Source organism: Prionailurus viverrinus, chromosome D4 (genome assembly GCF_022837055.1).
Source record: "Prionailurus viverrinus isolate Anna chromosome D4, UM_Priviv_1.0, whole genome shotgun sequence".
Taxonomy (NCBI): domain Eukaryota; kingdom Metazoa; phylum Chordata; class Mammalia; order Carnivora; family Felidae; genus Prionailurus; species Prionailurus viverrinus.
The window spans coordinates 22,449,820-22,467,857 of record NC_062573.1 but is presented as its reverse complement, the minus strand read 5'-3'; the positions used below and the strand labels follow the sequence as shown (position 1 = coordinate 22,467,857).

Genomic DNA, 18,038 nt, shown 5'->3' with positions numbered 1-18,038 from the left:
CTGTCCATTCTACTTCTCAGATATCTCTGGAACCTATTCCATCCACTCTCTCTCCACTGCCATTTCTTTGGTTAACACTCCCAGAATAACTTTTTACTCATTAATGCATCTTCTTCCCTCCAATCCATCCACTGCACTAGCACGGAGGGGACATGATAATAACATTGCTCCAACATGGCATCAGGTGCCCACAAAATCCCTTTGAGGCAGGAAAGAGACACCTTGCTTTCTCTCCTTTTATCAGGGGGCAGATTCCCTTGTAGGGACTGTACTCTTCCAAGCACATTATTGACCAGAATCAGGTCAGATGTTCACTCCTTCACCATCCACTAACATAGGGAAATGATTAGTGTAGATTACTCATGCTTAGTTTTATGAACTTAGCATGTTACCCATGACATAAACCAGGCTTTTTTAAATGAAAGGAGAAAAAGGTGTGTGGATAAGGATGATGGTTTATAGACAACCAACACCTGCTGCACCCGGAAATCAAGAAAAAGCAAGATGGGGGGAGGAGTCGGCTGCACCTGATGGTCCTTTGCAAGGCAGGCCCGCCCTCACCAAAAAATGGAGGCCATTAACCCAGTGCTGTTCTATGAACCAAACTTGGACATCTGATCACTATATTCCACTACTCAGTAAGAACTGATAAAGAGTTGCTGACTCTAAATGGACATAGAATGAGATTTCACAAGGATATATATGGAGGTTAAATGAAAATATGTTAGAAGATGAAGTAAATTTGTGAAATGCTGTTCTTCCTACATTTTGCCATCAAGACTGATCTTGAGGATCCTGGGAAGATGGCAGCGTAAGAGGACGCTGGGCTCACCGAACGTCCTGCTGATCACTTAGATTCCACCTACACCTGCCTAAATAACCCAGAAAACCACCAGAGGACTAGCAGTATGGAGACTCCGGAGCCAAGCTCAGACGAGAGGCCCATGGAAGAGGAGCCCCTCCCAAAGCGGATCTCTGAAGGAAAAGCGAGCTGAGCCTGCCCCTCCCGCCCCTGTGTACCCTACCGATCCACCCCCGCTAATACGCCAGATCCCCAGCACCACAAGACTGGCAGTGTGCAAGTAGCCCAGATGGGCCACGCCACCCCACAGTGAATCCTGCCCCGAGGAGAGGGGAAGAGAAGGCACACACCAGTCTGATTGTGGCCCCAGCGGTGGGCTGAGGGCAGACATCAGGTCTGACTGCGGCCCCGCCCACCAATGCAAGTCATTCAAGACAGCACAGGGGAAGTGCCCTGCAGTCTCGCACCACTCCAGGGACTATCCAAAATGATGAAATGGAAGAATTCCCCTCAGAAAAACGTCCAGGAAATAACAACAGCTAATGAACTGATCAAAAATGATTTAAACAATATAACAGAAAGTGAATTTAGAATAATAGTCATAAAATTAATCGCTGGGCTTGAAAACAGTATAAAGGACAGCAGAGAATCTCTTGCTACAGAGATCAAGGGACTAAGGAGCAGCCAGGAGAGCTAAAAAATGTTATTAATGAGCTGCAAAATGAAATGGAGACAACCACGGCTCGGATTGAAGAGGCAGAGGAGAGAATAGGTGAACTAGAAGATAAAATTATGGAAAAAGAAGAAGCTGAGAAAAAGAGAGATAAAAAAATCCAGGAGTATGAGGGGAAAATTAGAGAACTAAGTGATACACTAAAAAGAAATAATATATGCATAATTGGTATCCCAGAGGAGGAAGAGAGAGGGAAAGGTGCTGAAGGTGTACTTGAAGAAATCATAGCTGAGAACTTCCCTGAACTGGGGAAGGAAAAAGGCATTGAAATCCAAGAGGCACAGAGAACTCCCTTCAGACGTAACTTGAATCGATCTTCTGCACGACATATCATAGTGAAACTGGCAAAATACAAGGATAAAGAGAAAATTCTGAAAGCAGCTAGGGATAAACATGCTCTAACATATAAAGGGAGACCTATAAGACTCGTGACCGATCTCTCACTGAAACTTGGCAGGCCAGAAAGGAATGGCAGGAGGATTTAGTGTGATGAACAGAAAAAATATGAAGCCGAGAATCCTTTATCCAGCAAGTCTGTCATTTAGAATAGAAGGAGAGATAAAGGTCTTCCCAAACAAAAACTGAAGGAATTTGTCACCACTAAACCAGCCCTACGAGAGATCCAAGGGGGATCCTGTGAGACAAAGTACCAGAGACATCACTATAAGCATGAAACCTACGGACATCACAATGACTCTAAACTCATATCTTTCTATAATAACACTGAACGTAAATGGACTAAATGCACCAACCAAAACACATAAGGTATGGATAAAAAAACAAGACCCATCTTTTTGCTGTCTACAAAAGACTCATTTTAGACCTGAGGACACCTTCAGATTGAGAGTGAGGGGATGGAGAACTATTTATCATGCCACTGGAAGTCAAAAGAAAGCTGGAGTAGCCATACTTATATCAGACAAACTAGACTTTAAATTAAAGGCTGTAACAAGAGATGAAGAAGGGCATTCATTATATAATAATCACAGGGTCTATCCATCAGGAAGAGGTAACAATTATAAATGTCTATGCGCCGAATACCGGAGCCCCCAAATATATAAAACAATTACTCAGACACATAAGCAACCTTATTGATAAGAATGTGGTAATTGTAGAGACTTTAATTTTCTACTTACAGAAATGGATAGATCATCTAGACACACGGTCAATAAAGAAACAAGGGCCCTGAATGATACATTGGATCAGATGGACTTGACAGATATATTTAGAACTCTGCATCCCAAAGCAACAGAATATACTTTCTTCTCGAGTGCACATGGAACATTCTCCAAGATAGATCACATACTGAGTCACAAAAAAGCCCTTCATAAGTATACAAGAATTGAAATCATACCATGCATACCACAATCATACTTTCATACCACAATGCTATGAAGCTTGAAATCAACCACAGGAAAAAGTCTGGAAAACCTCCAAAAGCATGGAGGTTAAAGAACATCCTACTAAAGAATGAATGGGTCAACCAGGCAATTCGAGAAGAAATTAAAAAATATATGGAAACAAATGAAAATGAAAATACAACAATCCAAACGCTTTGGGACGCAGCAAAGGCAGTCCTGAGAGGAAAATACATTGCAATCCAGGCCTATCTCAAGAAACAAGAAAAATCCCAAATACAAAATGTAATAGCACACCTAAAGGAAATAGAAGCAGAACAGCAAAGACAGCCTAAACCCAGCAGAAGAAGAGAAATAATAAAGATCAGAGCAGAAATAAACAATATAGAATCTAAAAAAACTGTAGAGCAGATCAACGAAACCAAGAGTTGGTTTTTTGAAAAAATAAACAAAATTGACAAACCTCTAGCCAGGCTTCTCAAAAAGAAAAGGGAGATGACCCAAATAGATAAAATCATGAATGAAAGTGGAATTATTACAACCAATCCCTCAGAGATACAAACAATTATCAGGGAATACTATGAAAAATTGTATGCCAACAAACTGGACAACCTGGAAGAAATGGACAAATTCCTAAACACCCACACGCTTCCAAAACTCAATCAGGAGGAAATAGAAACTTGAACAGACCCATAACCAGCGAAGAAATTGAATCACTCATCAAAAATCTCCCAACAAATAAGAGACCAGGACCAGATGGCTTCCCAGGGGAGTTCTACCAGACGTTTAAAGCAGAGATAATACCTATCCTTCTCAAGCTATTCCAAGAAATACAAAAAGGAAGGAAAAATTCCAGACTCATTCTATGAAGCCAGTATTACTTTGATTCCTAAACCAGACAGAGACCCAGTAAAAAAAGAGAACTACAGGCCAATATCCCTGATGAATATGGATGCAAAAATTCTCAGTAAGATACTAGCAAATCTTATTCAACAGCATATAAAAAGAATTATTCACCATGATCAAGTGGGATTCATTCCTGGGATGCAGGGCTGGTTCAACATTGCAAATCAATCAACGTGATACATCACATTAACAAAAAAAGAGAGAAGAACCATATGATCCTGTCAATCGATGCAGAAAAGGCCTTTGACAAAATCCAGCAAACTTTCTTAATAAAAACCCTCGAGAAAGTTGGGATAGAAGGAACATACTTAAAGATCATAAAAGCCATTTATGAAAAGTCCACAGCTAACATCATCCTCAATGGGGAAAAACTGAGAGCTTTTTCCCTGAGATCAGGAACACAACAGGGATGTCCACTCTCACCGCTGTTGTTTAACATAGTGTTGGAAGTTCTAGCATCAGTAATCAGACAACAAAAGGAAATCAAAGGCATCAAAATTGGCAAAGATGAAGTTAAGCTTTCACTTTTTGCAGATGACATGATATCATACATGGAAAATCCGATAGACTCCACCAGAAGTCTACTAGAACTGATACAGGAATTTAGCAAAGTTTCAGGATACAAAATCAATGTACAGAAATCAGTTGCTTTCTTATACACTAACAATGAAGCAACAGAAAGACAAATAAAGAAACTGATCCCATTCACAATTGCACCAAGAAGCATAAAATACCTAGGAATAAATCTAACGAAATATGTACAAGATCTGTATGCTGAAAACTATAGAAAGCTTATGAAGGAAACTGAAGAAGATATAAAGAAATGGAAAAACACTCCGTTCTCATGGATTGGAAGAATAAATATTGTCAAAATGTCAATACTACCCAAAGCTATCTACCCATTCAATGCAATCCCAATCAAAATTGCACGAGCATTCTTCTCGAAATTAGAACAAGCAATCCTAAAATTCATATGGAACCACAAAAGGCCCCGAATAGCCAAAGGAATTTTGAAGAAGAAGACCAAAGCAGGAGGCATCACAATCCCAGACTTTAGACTCTACTACAAAGCTGTCATCATCAAGACAGCATGGTATTGGCACAAAAATAGACACATAGACCAATGGAATAGAATAGAAACCCCAGAACTAGACCCACAAACGTATGGCCAACTCATCTTTGACAAAGCAGGAAAGAACATCCAATGGAAAAGAGACAGTCTCTTTCACAAATGGTGCTGGGAGAACTGGACAGCAACATGCAGAAGATTGAAACTAGACCACTTTCTCACATCATTCACAAAAATAAACTCAAAATGGATAAAGGACCTGAATGTGAGACAGGAAACCATCAAAACCCTAGAGGAGAAAACACGAAAAGACCTCTCTGACCTCAGCTGTAGCAATTTCTTACTCGACACATCCCCAAAGGCAAGGGAATTAAAAGCAAAAATGAACTACTGGGACCTTATGAAGAGAAAAAGCTTTTGCACAGCAAAGGAAACAACCAGCAAAACTAAAAGGAAACCAATGGAATTGGAAAAGATATTTGCAAATGACATATCGGACAAAGGGCTAGTATCTAAAATCTATAAAGAGCTCACCAAACTCCACACCCGAAAAACAAATAACCCAGTGGAGAAATGGGCAGAAAACATGAATAGACACTTCTTTAAAGAAGACATCCGGATGGCCAATAGGCACATGAAAAGACGCTCAACGTCACTCCTCATCAGGGAAATACAAATCAAAACCACACTCAGATATCACCTCACGCCAGTCAGAGTGGCCACAATGAACAAATCAGGAGACTATAGATGCTGGCGAGGATGTGGAGAAACAGGAACCCTCTTGCACTGTTGGTTCAGCCACTGTGGAAACCAGTGTGGAGGTTCCTCAAAAAATTAAAAATAGACCTACCCTATGACCCAGCAATAGCACTGCTAGGAATTTACTCAAGGGATACAGGAGTACTGATGTATAGGGGCACTTGTACCCCAATGTTTATAGCAGCACTCTCAACAATAGCCAAATTATGGAAAGAGCCTAAATGTCCATCAACTGATGAATGGATAAAGAAATGGTGGTTTATATACACAATGGAGTACTACGTGGCAATGAGAAAGAATGAAATATGGCCCTTTGTAGCAACGTGGATAGAACTGGAGAGTGTGATGCTAAGTGAAATAAGCCATACAGAGAAAGACAGATACCATATGGTTTCACTCTTATGTGGACCCTGAGAAACTTAACAGAAACCCATGGGGGAGGGGAAGGAAAAAAAAAAGAGTTTAGAGTGGAAGAGAGCCAAAGCATAAGAGACTCTTAAAAACTGAGAACAAACTGAGGGTTGATGGGGGGTGGGAGGGAGGGGAGTGTGGGTAATGGGTATTGAGGATGGCACCTTTTGGGATGAGCACTGGGTGTTGTATGGAAACCAATTTGACAATAAACTTCATATATTGAAATAAATAAATAATAAATAAATAAATAAATAAATAAATAAATAAATAAATAAATAAATAAAAAGAAAAAGCAAGATGGTAACTTTCTTCCAAATTTAAAAAATAAATAAAGAGAAAGAAATGCTTAAATACACCGGTTAAACAGTGACATGCATCTTTATTTTTAGGAAGGTTCTTTCAAGACTCATTCTTATAAAGTTTTTTATATTGTTGGAAAATATGTGCATTGAATTCCCAATAATTATATTTGCATAAAGATACAGAGGAATGGATCAAGATAGTGATACATTTTTATATTTAAACATGGGAAAGCACATGTGCACACACGGGGTTAGATCTATGCTCATCTAAATAGACATCATACAGTTCACCTCACGTCATTCATCCAAAGGTCAGGCATAGTGCATTCAAAAAATTATTTGATCTCCATATGACTGTCACTCTTTTCATATTCATTCTAGAAGCTTAATATAACACATTCTGATTTGCTTCTCTATTGCTCCCATCTGCCCATTTATAGGCCTCACAGCAATGGTCCATGGTTTCCAAATAAAGGGTAGATGGAGCCAAATGAAGAGAAGAGACTATCACAGTCTTTTAAAACCACAGGTTTCAAAATGCGTTGTATGACACATTCTGAATGTCAGTAGCCTCTGTGTTATGTTTTCTTTACTTGGTCTTAAGCTGGAGCCCAATTTCTATTTCTCAGCAATGTATTATCTTGTTAATTATTTTACTTTCATGTAAAGCATTGAACATGTTAGATATCCGTGCACACGTACATTGTAAATAACAATAAATAACTATTACACCAAAAGGCTTACGTTTCTTATAGCAAGTTAACAGTATAATCTACCAAATGTCCATTACCCACATTTTTTTTTCATGTACATTCCTCTTGGCTCTGTCTATTCTAGAATTTATGCTGATAATGAGCTTTTGAATACTGATTTTTTTTATGACACAAGGTCATATTTGAAAGCTTTTTATCAAAATAACTGAAGATGTAATCTTAAATACACCTCATCAATACAGCTGTCTTTAATCTCTGGGGATAAATAGTGACAAATGAGGCTTAGTTTTTGACTTGTTTAGCTGCTGCTGAAACAGAGTGGCTGTTTTAATGGGGCTTTGAAGTGGATAATAGACATGCAGTAAGCATTCTGAGGTATGATAATGAGCTCTATGTATGGATGCAGGACTATATTTTTCAGTGTGTTTCTGCACAAGAAAGTATTTGCAATTTATAAAAGAATCAGAAGTCTATTTACATGGCCACTGGGATGTGTGCTAAATTTCCTTATGCATTTAAATATCCCTATTTTCACACCCACTACAACCATTATTTAGTTTGCAGATTCATTAAACTGTATAATGTGTTCTTATTAACTGCCAAAGAAATCATGTCAAATTAGGTGTGGATTTTTATTACTTAAAAAAAATAGCACACAATAATGCAACATGCTCAGATGTTTGAATGACAAAATGGGTATGAGGAGAAAAAAATCTCTGGCTAAAAATCTTTCATCCTAGCCTTCAAATTATGTCTTTAATGTTAATGTACACCAATTACAGGAAAGTACTAGTGGTTTCAGGATAGGTTTGAGGAAACCAAAACTAGATTCTCTAGTTGCTGAGCACATGAATGACTACAAAAATGACTACAACCAGAATACAGCAGCCATGGAATCCTGACAGAGAAGTAGAAACTCTTGCTGTTGCAAATCTAAATTTGGTTAGTATGAAAGAAAGAGTAAGCAGAGGTAATAGTAAAAGCTGTGTTTGAGTGCTCAGACAAAATATTCTGATTTCCTAATAAAATCAACAAGTGGTTTCCTGCAAATAAGATAATGTGAAAACACATGCAAGAATGAAGAATGTCATAAGGCTTCATATTTCCCATTATATGTACCCAACAGAAGATGGGAAGATGGTTTTATGAAGACAATGTGGACTTTGGTGCAGATACAAAAATATTATCCTATGTATAATACTTCCTAGTTAGAGGATTGTGAGCAGATTATATATCATCTTTATTCTCAGTTTTCTTATCAAAACGTGGCAGGGTGTGTACTTCTGACTCAACTGATCAGGAGACTTCATTCTGAAGGGACTTCTAAATACTAAACAAGATAGATATTGTATGTATATATGCTCTTTAAAATATTACTGGACTCTCAAGAAATTAAAAAAAAATTTGTGCCCCAGCACAAATTCTAGTATCAGACCTGCTATCAGAAGACTACAAAACATTAGCAAATCTAACAATATATAAAATACCCATAAACATATAAAAAGGATAAGACATCACGTGCAATTAAGTGGCCATATAGGGGCGCCTGGGTGGCGCAGTCGGTTAAGCGGCCGACTTCAGCCAGGTCACGATCTCGCGGTCTGTGAGTTTGAGCCCCGCGTCAGGCTCTGGGCTGATGGCTCAGAGCCTGGAGCCTGTTTCCGATTCTGTGTCTCCCTCTCTCTCTGCCCCTCCCCCCATTCATGCTCTGTCTCTCTCTGTCCCAAAAATAAATAAACGTTGAAAAAAAAAAAATTTACAAAAAAAAAATAAGTGGCCATATAAATAGACTGAGAAAACCTACATGATTATCTCAGTAGAAAAAGCATTTGCCAAACTTTAACATTCAATAAGAATCTAGGAATAGGGGCGCCTGGCTGGTTTAGTCAGTAGAGTGTATGACTTAATCTTGGGATTGTGAGTTCAAGCCCCATGTTGGGTATAGAGATTATTTAAAAATAAAATCTTTAAAAAAATAAAACTGGAATAGAAAGGAATTTTCTGGAACATCCTGGGATTGTGAGTTCAAGCCCCATGTTGGGTAAAGAGATTGTTTAAAAATAAAATCTTAAAAAAAAAACTGGAATAGAAAGGAATTTCCTGGGTGGCTCAGTTGGTTAAGCATCCGACTTTGGCTCAGGTCATGATCTCATGGTTTGTGAGTTTGAGCCCTCTATTGGGCTCTGTGCTGACAGTGCAGAGCCTGCCTGGGATTCTCTCTCTCCCTCTCTCTGCCCCTCTCCCACTTGTTCTCTGTCTTTTTCTCTCAAAATGAATAAATAACCTTAAAAAAGAGAAGAATTTCCTTAACAGGATAAACAACATCGAAATCTAAACCTGTAGTTACTATTATACTTAATGGTGAGAGACTGAGTGCTTTTCCTCTAAGATTGAGAAGACAAGGATGTACTCTTACTACCCCTAATCAACACAAAACTATAAGTTCTGACTAGTGCAATAAAGCAAGAAATAGAAAAGACTGGTAGCCTGGATAGAAAAAATGTATGCACAGAAGACATGTTGGTTTATTTAGAAAATTCCAAAGAATCCACAAAAGTAGCTCAAATAATTGAGTGAGTTTAACAAGGTCATAGGATACGAGGTCTATATATAGAAAGCAATCATTTCAAAATGCCAGCAATGATGGGACACACATAGGCCAGACGTTCCCATTCCAAAAGGGAGAAAGGGGAAAGAATAAAGGAGTGACAGATTTCAAGTTAAGTCCAAAACCCAGTAAGGCAAACTCCATTAAACCTTAAGGCTCAAAAATAATCCTCTTTAGTTTGAAGCTCTTACCTCCAGACCCACTGGGATGGCAACAAGAATTTGGTTGGAGGCCATCTGGCCTGTTGAGGTGGTCATCCTAATGATCTCTGGATCACTCTTGGAGTCCTCTCTCTCTCTCTCTCTCTCTCTCTCTCTCTCTCTCTCTCTCACTCTCACTCTCTCTCTGTTTTTTGTTTGTTTGTTTTGAAGGACAGCACAAGTTCACAGCTAAATAGCTCTATGGTCCAGTTCTGTGGGATTAAAAAGTCCAGCAACTTTCCTTCATTTCATCCCACTTTCTCTGTCCTCTTAAGTTCAAACTGGCAGGGTCTTCTCTGGTATAATGTCATCCCTGTTCTTTTTAAAAAAAAATTTTTTTAATGTTTATTTATCTTTGAGAGAGAGGGAAAGACAGAGCATGAGTGCAGGAGGGGCAGAGAGAAAGAGGGAGACACAGAATCCAAAGCAGGCTCTGGGCTCTGAGCTGTCAGCACAGAACCTGACGTGGGGCTCGAAATCAAACCGCGAGATCATGACTTGAGCTGAAGTTGGACGCTTAACCGACTGAGTCACCCAGGCGCCCCATGTCATCCCTGTTCTATTTCTACTCTTTTCTTAAGATGACTAATAAGATCTGTGGCTCATGCCCATATTTAATCTCATTAAAAAAATGACAAACCCTTGGTGTTCTCTCTCTCTTTTTTTTTTTTTTTTGTAATATGAACAGGCTGAGAATTTTACAAAGCTCCATGTTCTGATTTCTTTTTGCTAACCAATTCCATCTTCAATTTATCTCTCACCTGTAATATTTTAATATAAGTAGTCAGGAGGACCCAAGACACTCCTTCAATACTTTGCTTAGAAATCTCAGCTAAAAATACAATCTTATTGTTTGTAAGTTCTATTTTCCAGAAAACACTAGGACACAAACATAATTCGGTGTTCTTTGCTACTTTATAACAGGGATTACCTTTTCTCTATTGTCCAGTAACATGTTCCTCATCTCCATCTGGGACCTCATCAGAATGGCCTTTACCATCTGTATTTGTACCAATGTTCTGTACATGATTATTAATGTATTTTTAAGAAGATAGAAGCTTCCTCTATAGCTTTCCTCTTTCCATTGTGAGCACTCACCAGGGCAATTTTAATTGCCTTTAAAAATCCTTTTACAGCAATATTGGATTTTGCTAGCATTTACCTCAAAACTCTGCTAGCCTCTGCCCACTATCTACTTCCAAAGACACTTCTATCTACATTTCTAGGTATTCATTCCAGTGGAACCCCAGTTCTTGGTACCTATTTCCATCTTAGTTCTATCTCCCATCGTGGGGTTTCCGCTCCTATGACCTCATGTAAACCTAATTACTTCCTAAAGGACCTACCTCTCAATACCATCACATTGGTGATTAGGAAGTCAACATAGGAATTTTGAGAGCATAGAAACATTCAATCCATAGCACTACCATACTACCCTACCATAAAGTTTGTCAAATTCTACTGTTACTACCTATTCACTTTTCTACCTTCCTGTTGGACTGCAGAACAAGATCTTTGCCATTTTTATGGTCGTATTGCATGTATCTAGCACAGGGACTGTAGGCCCCAAATTAATATTTATTGCATGACCAAGGAATTGATATGTAGAATACAGTAATATAATTTTTTTTCTTTTTATAATAGAATGTTTTCAATATTTATTAATACCTCCCTAAGGGGTAGCAAATACAATTTTATTTTATGTTTTCCAGTGAATTTACACTTCTTTTCATTAATTTTTCGTTTGTTATAACTTTTCCTGAGAAGCAGAAGAAAAAGAGAAATTGCTCTCAGCTTACAAATAAGATCATTGAAGCTCAAAGCAAGTAATATCTCTTTTAGAAGTTAGTGCTAGCTTTCAGATAGAAATCTCCTAAAAGTCAGCATTCAACACACAAAAATGATTCTTTCAAATGTTCAATATTATGATGGTTCCTTCTGTGATGTGAATAGAAAAATAAAGAGCTCTGTATTTCATATAAAGAATTATAGGGTGCCTCTGTGGCTCAGTCAGTTAAGCATCTGACTCTCGATTTTGGCTCGGGTCATGATCTCACATTTGTGAGGCTCAGCGCAGAGCATGAAGCCTGCTTGGGATTCTCTCTGTCCCTTTCTTTCTACCCCTCCCCTGCTCTCTCTCTTTCTCAAAATAAATAAATCTTTTAAAAAGCTTAGAAGAAAAGAATTCTATATCTTAATGTGGAATGTGAATGATGTAATCAGCTAAAATTCACACAGCTAAAAAAGGGTGTTCTCATTTTTTCAAAACATGGCCCAGAAGATATTGAAAATACCATTTTTAAGAATTGTTTTTTTTTCCTTTTTCCCAATCCAAGATGTAGTGAAGTGTTGAGGTGAGTAATTGTTTCATCATTCATTCTAAACTCTACACGGTGCAGACTACATAAATTCAAGCCTATTATTCCTATGGTATTTATTTCAGGTTGATGTCAATTTACAGCTACAAGAACATTTAATTGAACTGTTGAAGAAAGGAGATGAAGCATTTCTGGAAATAGGAAATTACACTGATATTGGTAGACTGTAAAGAATCAACTTATAGGTGCCTCTAAGATCTGACATAGGAGTAATTAGTTCCATTTTATTAATTTCTAATTCTGTCTTCTATTTGTAGCACTAAAGGCATTATACTAATAATGGAAGAAATAAATAAAAAGGAAAATCTCTTACAATCCCACCTCACTAACAAATCCTGTGTTTTCACATTTTGTGTTCTCTTGATCAAAGGAAAACAATTTTGTGTGTTTGGAAGGATAGTGTACATTTTAATTTTTTTTAATTTTTTTTTCACTTGACATTATGTTATAAACATTTTTATATGTTGCTCTTCTTCACAATAATACTTTTTTTAATGTTTATTTATTTTTGAGAGAGAGAGAGAAAGAGAGAGAGAGAGCACAAGCAGAGGAGGGGCAGAGAGAAAGGAAGACACAGAATCCAAAGCAGGCTCCCGGCTCTGAGTTGTCAACACAGAGCCTGATACAGGGCTCGAACCCACAAGCCATGAGATCATGACCTGAGCAGAAGTCGGATGCCTAACCTACTGAGCCACCCAGGCACCCCCACAATAATACTTTTTTACTGCATGGTTTCTAGTCTACAAATTGATACCCTAGTATTTACTGAACCAGTTCTTAGTTTTCAGACATTAAACTGCTTTCAGATTGTCACTGTTATAAATAAGTTAGCAATGAGTACTTTTGCATGTGATTTTTACTTTTTCCTTAAAATAATACCGAGTGTCAACAATAGCAACAGCAGGTCAAAAAACATGAAAATTTTCAAGGTTTTTGCTACTTCGTGTTCAAAATATGACTACAATTTATACTCTCAGTGGTGTGCATTAGCGCACTGGTTTCAACATAAACTCGCATATATTTGCTAATAGTTGTGAAAAGATACAGCACTGGATTTTACTCCTTTAATAAATAGTCACATTAGTTTTGTTCTGTATGCGATTGTTGGTGTGTGGACTCATTATCCCTTTGTAGATTGTAGCCCCCTGATATAAGAACTCTTAAGACAATGACAAGTTTACAAGGGCAGCTGATAATCCTCTGAAGGGAAAGCGATCCCACCCCTAATTTACCCCTTTCCAATTTGCTGGTTCATTCTTTAAGTGTGTGTGATAGGGACTCATATTACACTTTATTCTTACCACAAAATCACCAATTCAGTATTTTCTGATGTTGGAACATGATATATATCATTTTGCACTTGATCTTGTAGAGGAAGTAGGGATTAAGATGAGTTTCTGCAGGCTCCATAATTGCATAATAGTGTACGTATTTCTGTTTGACATATAATCTAAAATTACAGAAGTAAAATAAGAAGAATCCCTGCACTTATGAGCGCCACCGAAATTATTCATGATCACTATTGACACTTTGATTCTAAGGGGATTTATTTTTTTTTAAGATTTAATTTTTTTAGTTTTATTTATTTTTGGCAGAGAAAGAGAGCATGCACATGTATGCACAAGCGGGGGTGGGGGGTGGGGAGGAGCCGAGAGAGAGGCAGAGAGAGAGAATCCCAAGCAGACTCTGCACTGGCAGCACAGAGCTCCATGTGGGACTTGAACTCACAGACTGTGAGACCTCGACCTGAGCTGAAATCAAGAGTGGGATGCTTAACCCACTGAGCCACCCAGGCACCCCAGGGATTTTTTTTTAACACATGAAATGTTGAAATGTTTTTAAATTATGAAATTTTGTCAAAATAACTGCTATGTACCACGTGCTGACTACATGCTAGATATTTCTATATACCTTATATCTAATTTTCCCAACAATCCTATGAAATACACATTCATTGTCCCCACTGTGCAGGGTAGGAAAAAAGGACTCAGGGATGTTAGGGGTGTTGTCCAGGTGCAAGCAGGAAATGGCTAAGCTGAATTTCACATCCGATGTTGTCTCTCTAACATCTATAACCTTTCATTTATATTGAAGTCATTTAAAAGTATATTTTCTTCTCTAAACACCTATTTTTATTATAAATAACACTTTGACATTTGTATATTTTAATTCAAAACATGATGAAATTATAACCAAAGTAATCAAAACACTCAACCAGTTATTATTTCTGCTTATAAACTAATAAAAATTTCTTTCCATATGAATGAAAAAAAGAACTAGTATGAATAAAAACCACTTTGGGAGCCTTATCTCCCAGTGCTCTTTTCTGACAACTGTGCTTTGTGGGTAACAGCCTCATTGGCTAGTCTTTGAACATGATTTTCACCTTCCTGCTTTTGTATCTTAGTTCATTTTCAACTGCAAGCCTCCTTCTCGCACTATTAAGGGCACAATCCAAAGAATATCTTCCTTGTAATAGGTTTTTTTTTTTTTTAATTTTTTTTTCCAACGTTTATTTATTTTGGGGACAGAGAGAGACAGAGCATGAACGGGGGAGGGACAGAGAGAGAGGGAGACACAGAATCGGAAACAGGCTCCAGGCTCTGAGCTGTCAGCCCAGAGCCCGACGTGGGGCTCGAACTCCCAGACCGCGAGATCGTGACCTGGCTGAAGTCGGACGCTTAACCGACTGCGCCACCCAGGCGCCCCTTGTAATAGGTTTTTAAATCATGTCAATCAAAGTTAGTCTTCCCTCTTTGGAATAGCCATACTACTTTAGCCGATAACACTTCTCCATTATTTATATCCCATGCAGTGTATAGAAAGAACGTGAGCTTTGAACTTTTACAGGTGTGATTAAATATTCACCTCTAATCTAAATTATATCACTTTTTAAAGATCAGTGTGTCAGTTAACTATTGCTGTGTAACAAGTCACTCCAAAATCCAGTGGCTTAAGACAATAAGCATTTCTGAATGCTTTTTTTTTTTTAGAAAATGAGAACTTTTAAGATTTACTCTTAGCAACTGTCAAATATATAGTTAGTATTTTTATTTTTAATTGCAGTTTTTAAATGTTTGTTTATTTTTGAGAGAGTGCAAGTGGGAGAGGGGCAGAGGGGGCGGGGGCAGAAGATCCAAAGCAGATCTGCACTGACAGCAGTGATCCCGCTTGAAATCATGAACCTTGAGGTCGTGACCTGAGCCGAAGTCAGACGCTTAACCCACTGAGCCACCCAGCTACCCCCAGTATTATTAATTATAGTCTTATAATTAACTGATAGTCCTAGTTCTCTTAAATCTATGAGTAAGCTAGGTGGCTTATGGGCTAGCTGGGCTTATTTCTACATCTGCAATGAGACTTATATCAAGGGTGCAACTTTACTGATCTTGGCTGGGTTCCTTTCCATGTTTGGTGGTTGGCTGGCAATAAGATGATCTAGGATAACCTCTCAGGACAACTGGCTCTTTCCACACAATTTCTCATCCTCCAGTAAGCTAGCTTCAGCTTTTCCCACATGGAGGTGAGAATGCCAAGAGAAAGTAAGTGGAAGATTTCTTAGAACCAGAGCTCAGAAATGACAGTCGATTGTACTGCATTCTGTTGACCAAAACTAATCCAAAGGAAAGTTCACATTCAAGTCATGGGAAATAAACTCTACTTGATGGGAGGAGCTGCCAAAATCAGTGTAATGGGAATATCTACATTTCAGAGCTACTATAAAATAAGGTATATGAGTAAAAAGTACTTGGCAAATCCTTTGAATATATAAATTCAACACATGCTAAATTATGTGTTCCTTATACATCTTGGTCTCCACATCCTGCACATGGTAAGTCTACAAGAAGTACCAAATGAATGGATTATAGAAATCTATAATTTAGAAGACTTGAAAAAAATTTTAATAAAAGTTCAAAAGTTGAAAAAATGTTTTAATAAAAATACGCAATTAAATAGACACATTGTCTCAAAATTATATTTAATTCAAGTTATGTAAAATACCTAACAAAATAAAAACTGATCCTAAAAGCATGACAATTTTAACCATTTTTCTTTAAACTCTTGTTTCCTAATTCATATTTTTATGTCATATAAAAAGTGGGAATTTTAAAAGGAGGTATTTGATCATTTTCAATATATAATTTGTGCAGGACCATTATTTTGGCAATAGATTTTCTTTTATGGGAGTGAAATAGAGTATATAAATTCTGCATCGCACGCTGGGAGAAAATCAGTATGGCTACACACTTCTCATGCTTCAAGGATTTTTACTATAATAGAAATCTACAGGAACATAACACCTTCGAACTTCACTGCCTCAGTGTGTCTTAGACAGACATGGTGAGAATGCATTCCTGTCAGTTTTACTTGCTGAAATAAAGCACACATAGGGTTTAGTAGCCAAACAAATATGCTGACTTTACTTACGATTTTAGAAGCTACCTTTTCTTGTCAAAGAGCTTTGCAACAATAATCTGAAAAAAAAAACCAAACCAATATGTCAATTTTAGAAATGGGTAAATTAGAGAAAATTGAAATACCTGTGTTTATATATGTAGTAAAACTCAGAGCTGGAATATGAGTCCTACAAATGGATAAAATTTCTCTCATTCAATAAGAGAATAAAATCTTCTATCATAATGAAACCCATAATTTCCCTAATTTATCTCCTTTTATAGGTTCATATGTTTCTACAGAATCCTGAGGTGGTAATTCATTATTTCTAACATTTGATTGGCATCTCATCTTTTATACACGTCAAAGGCAAGTTTTTATACCCATTAAAAAATACACAAGCTTGAATGTGCTACATATAATGTTTAAGATTTTTAAGTTAATGTTTCAAGATTAAGTAGTTCAAAAACTCAGACAACAATACTGAATAACATAAAAATCATGCTCAGGACCTGGTTTTTTCATACTTTCACATTATTCCATATTTGCTTTTGTTGTAGTTGGGGTTCTCTCTAAAATCCTTGGTATTTCTATTACCTTTGCTCCTTCTCAGAGGTAATCTGGTCTCATTAATTCAATGTTTATCATTTATAGTTAGGTTTTCTAATATTTCCATACTTGCATTTATCTCTAATAACATATAATTTAATTTTGTAGAATTTTAAGCTTGATATAAATGATATCCTATTACAGGTATTATTTTGCAAATTGCTTTGTTTTACTTAACATTATGTTTGTGAGTATCACCTGTATTAACGTATGTGTTGCTCTGGTTTGTTTATTTTGACTGTTATATATTTATAGCATTCTATTTTGTGACTGTATCCCACAATGTATTGTTTCTCTTATTGATGGACATTTCAATTATTTCTAATTCTTTCCATTTTCAACCAGTGCTGTGCTGCTGTGAAATCTTGAACATTTCTCTTCGTATACACATGGAAGAAATTCTCTGCTAGAAAAGAAGATGCTGAGTTGTAGGGAATATACACCTTCAACTTCACTAGACATTACCAATTTACAGCTCATTCACTGCATATGAGAGTTCCCTTTATCCACATTTTTTTTCCTTTAAGTTACATGCTTTCTTGTTATAAAGTAACATACTGTGATCCCTTTCTCCTCTTTGACCTCAGGGTATACTCGGCTACGTAGCTGCCAGACACTTTCTTCATCAAGATCATGGATCATCATTACACAGTAGGGAAGAACTATATCAGTTCCTCCACCATGGTTTGCAGCAAGAGAGGTTTGTTTCATTCTGTGGGAGGAAGATATCAGGAATATTGAAAAGGGGCACCTCTCCCTGCTTCCATACGGAGGGAATGTGTGATTAAAGAC

The 18,038-nt window shown here is 37.4% G+C and overlaps 1 long non-coding RNA gene across 1 annotated transcript in view; it reads left to right on the top strand.

Moving 5' to 3' along the window:
* LOC125150432 (uncharacterized) overlaps positions 1 to 16,996 on the top strand; it is a 219,468-nt gene extending 202,472 nt beyond the window's left edge. The window contains exon 4 of the long non-coding RNA XR_007146344.1: positions 16,922 to 16,996. This is a non-coding gene — a long non-coding RNA (uncharacterized LOC125150432). The remainder of the gene's footprint in view (positions 1 to 16,921) is intronic.
* The last annotated feature ends 1,042 nt before the right edge of the window (positions 16,997 to 18,038 follow it).